Raw genomic sequence first — 10,367 nt, 5'->3', positions numbered from 1 at the left:
CTCTATGTTAGGATGCCTTACCAGAGCGATGAGGAGACTGGGAAGTAAAAAGAATTCCTAAGCTCTCCGATATATAATTCCTAAGGACTCAAAACATTTTTCTAGACACAACTCGGCTTCTAAAAACGATCAAGCAATGGGGGCTCCTAAGGTCGGGGAAGGCTCTGATACCAACTTGTAACGCCCTCGATGCGGCTATAGCTCCCACGTGTCGAGGCACGACTTAGAGACATAACCGCATTGAAAGCAATGTCGCAAGTCAGGCAATCATTACAACATCCCATGTAATACATAATAAAAGGGGGAGATAACATAGTTGGCTTACACTCGCCACGTCACATCAGAGTACATAAATAACATCCATCAAACAAACACTCATGGCCCGACTACGGCGCCAAAATGGAAAAGAACCCAACATGCGACAAGGCCCTGAATCGAACCCCAACTAGGCACCACTACTGATCATCGGGAAAGGAAACATAATAACGCTGAGAGTCCTCGTCGAACTCCCTCTTGAGCTCGTACTCGTCACCTGGAGCGGAATCACCTGGACCTGCATCTGGAATTATAGTATCTATGAGCCACAGGGACTCAGCAATCTCAGACCCTCGCGATCAAGACTATTTAAGCTTATAGGAATGGATAAGGCAAGTGTAGGTGGAGCTGCAGCAAGCGACTAGCATATATGGTGGCTAACGTATACGCAAATGAGAGCGAGAAGAGAAGGCGAAGTACGAGCGAGAATCTAGAAGAACAACCTGCGCAAGCATTACTCCAACACCGCGTCCACTTCCCGGACTCCGCCGAGAAGAGGCCATCACGGCAACACACTCAGTTGATCCATTTTAATTAATTAAGGTTTAAGTTATCTACAACCGGACATTAACAAATTCCCATATGCCCATAACTGCGGGCACGGCGTTCGAAAGTTCAATCCCTGTAGGGGGGTCCCAACTTAGCCCATGACAAGCTCTCACGGACAACAAAGAAATAGACCTCCTCCCAAGACATTCCGATCAGACTCGGTATCTCGGTAACTCAAGACACTTCGACAGGGTAAAACAAGTCCAGCAACACCACCCGTTGTGCCGACAAATCCCGATAGGAGCTGCACATATCTCGTTCTCAGGGCACACCGGATAAGCTAAGCGTACGGGAGCCAACGTAACCCAAGTTGCCGAGGGACAGCCCCGCACGGTGCTCTAGTTTGGACCAGCACTCAGAGGAGCACTGGCCCGGGGGGGGGGGTTAAAATAAGATGACCCTTGAGTCTGCAGAACCCAAGGGAAGGGAAAAGGCTAGGTGGCAAATGGTAAGACCAATGTTGGGCATTGCTGGAAAAGCTTTAATCAAGGCGAAATATCAAGGGGTTCCCATTATAACCCAACCGCGTAAGGAACGCAAAAACCGGGAACATAACACCGATATGACGGAAACTAGGGCGGCAAGAGTGGAACAAAACACTAGGCGAGAGGCCGAGCCTTCCACCCTTTACCAAGTATATAGATGCATTAAGATAACATGGCAACATAATGATATCCCAACAAGTAAATAAATGTTCCAACAAGGAACGGCTCCAATCTTCACCTGCAACTAACAACGCTATAAGAGGGCTGAGCAAAGCGGTAACATAGCCAATCAAAGGTTTGCTAGGACAATGGTGGGTTAGAGGTTCAATCATGGCAATTTGGGAGGATGACAAGCAAAAGGTAGGCATCGTAGCAGTGGCAAAGCAAAAGAACGAGCAAACTAGCATAGCAAAGATAGTAGTGATTTCGAGGGTATGATCATCTTGCCTGCACAGTTGTCAAAGTTGACTGGATCCTCACAAGCAAAATCAACGGGCTCCTCGGTAGCGAACTCGTCTCCCGGCTCTACCCAACAAGACAAACAAGCAACAAGGATACAATCAACCACGTGCAAGACCAAGCAATATGATGAAATGATGATATGCTATGCGGGATGCGATGCGGGATGCAAAATTCAAGATATGACAGGAAATGCATGAACCTGGCCTCAACTTGGAATTCCAAGGGTTCCACTGGATAGAGGGGATGAAATCGCTTGAAAACGATATAAAGATCATTGGAATTGGAGTTACGGTTTGGAAATGGCAAGCGTTTTAAGATATGACACCGGTCTGCGATTTACAGCAAGTAGGCATCTAAATGCAACGAAAAGAACATGCTACAGCCACCAAACATGACAACAAAATATATGGCAGGGATGCCCACAAGATGCTTAACAAAATACTAGCACTGAGCCACGGCCAATTCATCCATTAAGAGGTTCAAACAAGCATGGCAAAAACGCAAATGCAAAATAGATTCCAGACTTAGTGAAATTAACACTTGTCTGAAATTTCAGATCACAATGCTCTCTTCGGAGAAGCAAAACAATATGATACATGACCTGAACATGACAAGTAAGAACATGGCATGGAGATACTCAACAAGCTTAACAAAACACCCAAAGTGACCTGGGGCCAAAAGGGTTCACAAAAATACTCTACCGAGCTCACGAACATAGCTCGAACACAATCAGTTTTCAGACTTAGTGAAAACTGAGACATGCAGAAATTTAACTCACGAAGGCATGTAAACAAGCTCGATGCACTCACTACGGTAAAAGTCATGGCAAGGAAAGCATATCACCAGCAAGAAGGCACAATATGCTAGCTACACATGGCAAGAACAAAGGCATAGCATGCATGGAACACTAACGGTAGCATCGGTAAAATCGCAAACAAGTTGACGATCTGCCCAGATTAACAACGAAGCAAAAGTTGAGCTCACTTGAGTCAACCTAGAGCACTCCATATATGCAAACAAAGACATGGATGGATATAGCATAACATAAATACCAAAACTCCCTTACTGATCATCCTCAAAAGAGGCACGGATCACTAGGAAACAAGCTGGACATATAGCATCATGAACTAAAATATCCCAGACTTTGTGAAAATCACCAAGTCCCTGAAATCAGCAATCTCAGGTACCTCTCTTTGCAAGGTTGCACAAGACAACACACACACCCTAAAAATGCATGGGTGGCACCTCTGAAAATATGACAAAATGCTTAACAATTCATCCCAAAGGAGCACAGGCATATCATGCACGGATTAAACATGGCAAAAATGACAAAAGTGCATGATGAACTAACGGATCTGCAATTTAACTCACGAAGCCTCCTTCTAACAGCATTTTGGGCAACAAGATGACCTCAAATGCAAATGATGCAATGGAATGAAATGATGTACATGTCGAGGCGAAGATTTTGATATATCATATGTCCAAAACGGAGCTACAGATGCAAAGTTACGGGCGGTCAAAGTATGCATAAAAAACTAGGGTTAGGGACGAAAAAGACAACCGAGAGGGATATTTCCAGATCTGGATCGGCACGCTTCCCGAGGCGGTCGCCGGACTTCACTGTTCACGCCGGAGTCGGAGGGAGCTCGCCGGGGAGAGGGGTCGCGGTGGCCGGGGCTCGTCGCCGGAGGAGGGAGCGGGCGGCGGGGGCGGCGACCCGCGCGGCGGCGGCGGCCCGCGGTGGCGTCGGGATAGGGCGGCCGTCCCGGAGTTGACGGCGGCGGGGCGGCTCGCGGTGGCGCCGGCCACCGGCGTTGGAGAAGGCGGCGGCGCTGGAGGCGGAGAGGAGCGGGGCGCTCGGGCCCGGTGGCGGCGCGCGGGGGCCGGTGATGGGCCTCCCGGGCCGGCTGGCGGCGGCGGCGGGTGCGTGCCACGCGGCGGCTTGCGGCTGGCTGGGCGCGGCGGCGGACGCGTCCGGTCTGGCGCGGACCCGTCCGGCGGCGGCTGGATTCGTTTTTTTTTAGACTAGGGTTTGGACGGGGAAGAAGATCCGAATTTGGAGGGGGCTATTTATAGGCATAAGTGGAGCTAGGAGAGTCCAAATGAGGTGCGGTTTTCGGCCACGCGATCGTGATCGAACGCTCTAGGACATGGAGCAGAGTTTGGTGGGTTTTGGGCCAAATTGGAGGTGTGTTGGGCTGCAACACACACGAGGCCTTTTCGGTCCCTCGGTTAACCGTTGGAGTATCAAACGAAGTGCAAATGGTATGAAACTTGACAGGCGGTCTACCGGTAGTAATCCAAGGCCGCTTGGCAAGTCTCGGTCCAATCCGGAAACGTTTAATCCCCACACACGAAAGAAAGCTAGAAATGACCACCGGAGGGGAACGAAGCGCCGGAATGCAAAACGGACAACGGGGAAAATGCTCGAATGCATGAGACGAACACGTATGCAAATGCAATGCACATGATGACATGATATGAGATGCATGAAAAAGAAAACAACACACGGAGACAAAACCCGAACCCGAGGAAAAAATATAACTTAACGCCGGAAACGGCAAGAGTTGGAGTACAAATTGGGAAAGTTACATCCGGGGTGTTATAATATGTGGGAGCGAACATGAGCATCTAGGTTCCACTATTGGTTATTGACCGGAGACGTGTCTCGGTCATGTCTACATAGTTCTCGAACCCGTAGGGTCCGCACGCTTAACGTTCGGTGACGATTGGTATTATGAGTTTATGTGTTTTGATGTACCGAAGGTTGTTCGGAGACCCGGATCTGATCACGGACATGACGAGGAGTCTAGAAATGGTCGAGACATAAAGATCGATATATTGGATGGCTATGTTTAGACATCGGAATGGTTCCAGGTGAGTTCGGGCATTTATCGGAGTACGGGAGGTTACCGAAACCTCCCGGGGAGTCAATGGGCCTTAATGGGCCATAGTGGAAAGGAGGAGGAGGGGCGCTCCCCAAGCCCAATTCGAATTGGGAAGGGGGCCGCCCCCCTTTCCTTCTCTTCTTCTCCCCCTTCCTTCTCTCTCCCACTCCAACATGGGAAGGGGGAATCCTACTCCCATCGGGGGAGTAGGACTCCCCCCTTGGGCGCGCCTAGGAGGCCGGCCCTCTCCCCCTCCTCTTTATATACGGGGGAGGGGGGCACCCCATGGACACACAAGTTGATCATTGATCTCTTAGCCGTGTGCGGCGCCCCCCTCCACCATAATCCACCTCGGTCATATCGTTGCAGTGCTTAGGCGAAGCCCTGCACCGGTAGCTTCATCATCACCGTCATCAGGCCATTGTGCTGACGAAGCTCTCCCTCGACACTCGGCTGGATGGAGAGTTCGTGGGACATCACCGAGCTGAATGTGTGCAGATCGCGGATGTGCCGTACTTTCGGTACAAGGATCGGTCGGATCATGAATATGTACGACTACATCAACCGCGTTGTCATAATGCTTTCGCTTATGATCTACGAGGGGTATGTGGACTACACTCTCCCCTCTCGTTGCTATGCATCACCATGATCTTGCGTGTGCGTAGGATTTTTTTTTGAAATTACTATGTTCCACAATAGTGGCATCCGAGCCAGGTTTATGCGTAGATGTTATATGCGCGAGTAGAACACAAGTGAGTTGTGGGCGATAATAGTCATACTGCTTACCAGCATGTCATACTTTGATTCGGCGGTATTGTTGGATGAAGCGGCCCGGACCGACATTACGCATACGCTTACGCGAGACTAGTTCTACCGACGTGCTTTGCACATAGGTGGCTGGCGGGTGTCAGTTTCTCCAACTTTAGTTGAATCGAGTGTGGCTACACCTGATCCTTGTTGATGGTTAAAACATCACATACTTGACGAAAAATCGTTGTGGTTTTGATGCATAGGTAAGAACGGTTCTTGCTCAAGCCCGTAGCAGCCACGTAAAACTTGCAACAACAAAGTAGAGGACGTCTAACTTGTTTTTGCAGGGCATGTTGTGATGTGATATGGTCAGGACATGATGCTAAATTTTATTATGAGATGATCATGTTTTGTAACAGAGTTATCGGCAACTGGCAGGAGCCATATGGTTGTCGCTTTATTGTATGAAATGCAATCGCCATGTAATTGCTTTACTTTATCACTAAGCGGTAGACATAGTCGTAGAAGCAATAGTTGGTGAGGCGACAACGATGCTACGATGGAGATCAAGGTGTCGCGCCGGTGACGATGGTGATCCTGACGGTGCTTTGGAGATGGAGATCAAAGGCACAAGATGATGATGGCCATATCATATCACTTATATTGATTGCATGTGATGTTTATCCTTCATGCATCTTATTTTTCTTAGTTCGACGGTAGAATTATAAGATGATCACTTAGATGATTAGAGGGATGTCTATCTAAGTGGGAGTTCTTTAGTAATATGATTAATTGAACTTTAATTTATCATGAACTTAGTACAAGATAGTATTATCATATCTATGTTGTAGATCAATAGCTCGCGATGTAGCTCCTCATTTATTTTTTATATGTTCCTAGAGAAATATAAGTTGAAAGATGATAGTAGCAATGATGCGGACTTGGTCCGTGATCTCAGGATTTTGCTCATTGCTGCACAGAAAAATAATGTCCTTGATGCACCGCTAGGTGATAGAACTATTGCAGGAGCAGATGCAGACGTTATGAGCATTTTGACAAGCTCGGTATGATGACTACTTGATAGTTTAGTGCACCATGCTTTACGGCTTAGAACCGGGACTTAAAAAATGTTTTGAACGCCATGGAGCATATCAGACGTTCCAAGAGTTGAAATTAGTATTTCAGACTCATGCCCATGTCAAGAGGTATAAGACCTCTGAAAGTACTTTGCCTACAAGATGGAGGAGAATAGCTCAACGAGTGAGCATGTGCTCAGATTGTCTGAGTACTACAATCGCTTGAATCAAGTGGGAGTTAATCTTCCAGATAAAATAGTGATTGACAAAGTTCTCTAGTCACTATCACCAAGTTACTAGAACTTCGTGATGAACTATAATATGCAAGGGATAACGAAAATGATTCCCGAGTTCTTCCTGATGTTGAAATCGACGCAGGTAGAAATCAAGAAAAGCATCAAATGTTGATGGTTGACAAGACCACTAGTTTCAAGTAAAAGGGCAAGGGAAAAAAGGGAATTCCAAGAAGAATGGCAAGCAAGTTGCCACTCCCTTGAAGAAACCCAAGCTAGACCCAAGCCTGAAACTAAGTGCTTCTACTACAAAGGAAATGGTCACTAGAAGTGGAACTGCCCTAGATACTTGGCGGATAAGAAGGATGGCAAAGTGAACAAAGGTATATTTGATATGCAGATTGTTGATGTGTACTTTACTAGTGTTCGTCGCAACCCCTGGGTATTTGATATCGGTTCAATTGCTATGATTAGTAACTCGAAACGGGAGTTGCAGAATGAACATAAACTAGTTAAGGGTGAAGTGACGATGTGTGTTGGAAGTGGTTCCAAGATTGATATGATCATCATCGCACAATACCTATACTTTCGGGGTTAGTGTTGAACCTAAATAAATGTTATTTGGTGTTTGCGTTGAGCATGAATATTATTTGATCATGTTTATTGCAATACAGTTATTCATTTAAAGTCAGAGAATAATTGTTGTTCTGTTTACATGAATAAAACCTTCGATGGTCATACACCCAATAAGATAGTTTGTTAGATCTCGATTGTAGTGATACACATATTCATAATATTGAAGCCAACAAATGCAAAGTTAATAATGATAGTGCAACTTATTTGTGGCATTGCTGTTTAGGTCATATTGGTGTGAAGTGCATGAAGAAACTCCATGCTGATGGGCTTTTGGAATCACTTGGTTATGAATCATTTGATGCTTGCGAACCATGCCTCATGGGCAAGATGACTAAACTCCATTCTTCAGAACTATGGAGCGAGGAATAGACTTGTTGGAAATAATACATACTGATGTAAACGGTCTGATGAGTGTTGAGGCTCGCGGCGGGAATAGTTATTTTCTGACCTTCACAGATGATTTGAGTAGATATGGGTATATCTACTTGATGAAACATAAGTCTGAAACATTTGAAAAGTTCAAAGAATTTCAGAGTGAACTGGAAAATCATCGTAACAAGAAAATAAAGTTTCTAAGATCTGATCGTGGAGGTGAATATTTGAGTTACGAGTTTGGTCTTCATTTGAAACAATGCGTAATAGTTTCAGAACTCACGCCACCCAGAACACCACAGCGTAATGGTGTGTCCGAACGTCGTAATCGTACTTTACTATATATGGTGCGATCTACAATGTCTCTTACTGATTTACTGCTATCGTTTTGGGGTTATGCTTTAGAGACGGCCGCATTCACGTTAAATAGGGCACCATCAAAATCTGTTGAGACGACGCCTTATGAACTGTGGTTTGGCAAGAAATCAAAGTTGTCATTTCTTAAAGTTTGGGGCTGCGATGCTTATGTGAAAAAGCTTCAACATGAGATGCTCGAACCCTAATCGAAGAAATGTGTCTTCATAGGATACCCAAAGGAAACTGTTGGGTACACCTTCTATCACAGATCCGAAGGCAAGACATTCGTTGCCAAGAATAGATCCTTTCTAGAGAAGGAGTTTCTCACAAGAGAAGTGAGTGGGAGGAAAGTAGAACTTGATGAGGTATATGTACCTTCTCCCGAATTGGAAATTAGTTCATCACAGAAATCAGTTCCAGTGATGCCTACACCAATTAGTGAGGAAGTTAATGATGATGATCATGAAACTTCAGATCAAGTTACTACCGAACCTCGTAGGTCAATTAGAGTACGTTCCGCACCAGAGTGGTACGGTAATCCTATTCTGGAAGTCATGTTACTTGACCATGACGAACCTACGAACTATGAGGAAGCGATGATGAGCCCAAATTCCGCGAAATGGCTTGAGGCCATGAAATCTGAGATGGGATCCATGTATGAGAACAAAGTGTGGACTTTGGTTGATTTGCCCGATGATCGGCAAGCCATAGAAAATAAATGGATCTTAGGAAGATGGACGCTGATAGTAGTGTTACTATCTACAAAGCTAGACTTGTCAAAAAAGGTTTTTAACAAAGTTCAAGGTGTTGACTACGATGAGATTTTCTCACTCGTAGTGATGCTTAAGGCTGTTCGAATCATGTTAGCAAATTGCCACATTTTATGAAATCTGGCAAATGGATGTCAAAACTACATTCCTTAATGGATTTCTTAAAGAAGAGTTGTATATGATGCAACCAGAAGGTTTTGTCGATCCTAAAGGTGCTAACAAAATGTGCAAACTCCAGTGATCCATCCAATGACTGGTGCAAAGCATCTCAGAGTTGGAATATACACTTTGATGAGTTGATCAAAGCATATAGTTTTATATAGACTTGCGATGAAGCCTGTATTTACAAGAAAGTGAGTGGGAGCACTACAACCTTTCTGATAAGTATATGTGAATGACATATTGTTGATTGGAAATGATGTATAATTTTCTGGAAAGCATAAAAGGTGTGTTTGAAAGGAGTTTTCTAAAGAAAGACCTCGATGAAGCTGCTTACATATTGAGCATCAAGATCTATAGAGATAGATCAAGACGCTTGATAATTTTTTCAATGAGTACATACCTTTACAAATTTTTGAAGTAGTTCAAAATGGAACAGTCAAAGAAGGAGTTCTTGCCTGTATTGCAAGGTGTGAAATTGAGTAAGACTCAAAGCCCGACCATGACAGAAGACAGAAAGAGAATGAAAGTCATCCCTATGCCTCAGCCATAGGTTCTATAAAGTATGCCATGCTGTGTACCAGATCTATTGTATACGCTACACTGAGTTTGGCAAGGGGGTACGATAGTCATCTAGGAGTAGATCACTGGACAATGGTCAAAGTTATCCTTAGTTACCTAAGAGGACTAAGGAAATATTTCTCGGTTATGGAGGTGATAAAGAGTTCATCGTAAAGAATTACGTCTATGCAAGCTTTTACACCGATCGGGATGACTCTAAGTCTCGATCTAGATACATATTGAAAGTGGGAGCAATTAGCTTGAGTAGCTCCGTGCAAAGCATTGTAGACATAGAAATTTGCAAAATACATACGGGTCTGTATGTGACAGACTCGTAGACTAAAACTTCTCTGTCAAGCAAAACATGATCACACCTTAGTACCCTTTGGGTGCTGGTCACATAGCAATGTGAACTATGGGTGTTAATCACATGGTGATGTGAATTATTGGTGTTAAATCACATGGCGATGTGAAGTAGATTATTGACTCTAGTGCAAGTGGGAGACTGAAGGAAATATGCCCTAGAGGCAATAATAAAGTTTTTATTTATATTTCCTTATTTCATGATAAATTTTTATTATTCATGCTAGAAATGTATTAACTGGACACTTAGTACACGTGTGAATAAATAGACAAAACAATGTGTCCCTAGTATGCCTCTACTTGACTAGCTCGTTTATCAAAGATGGTTATGTTTCCTAACCATAGACATGTGTTGTCATTTGATGAACGGGATCACATCATTAGGAGAATG

This window comes from Triticum urartu, chromosome 7A (assembly GCF_056163025.1).
Source record: "Triticum urartu cultivar PI428250 chromosome 7A, HENAU_Tu73, whole genome shotgun sequence".
Taxonomy (NCBI): Eukaryota; Viridiplantae; Streptophyta; class Magnoliopsida; order Poales; family Poaceae; genus Triticum; species Triticum urartu.
This window is presented reverse-complemented; position numbering follows the sequence as displayed.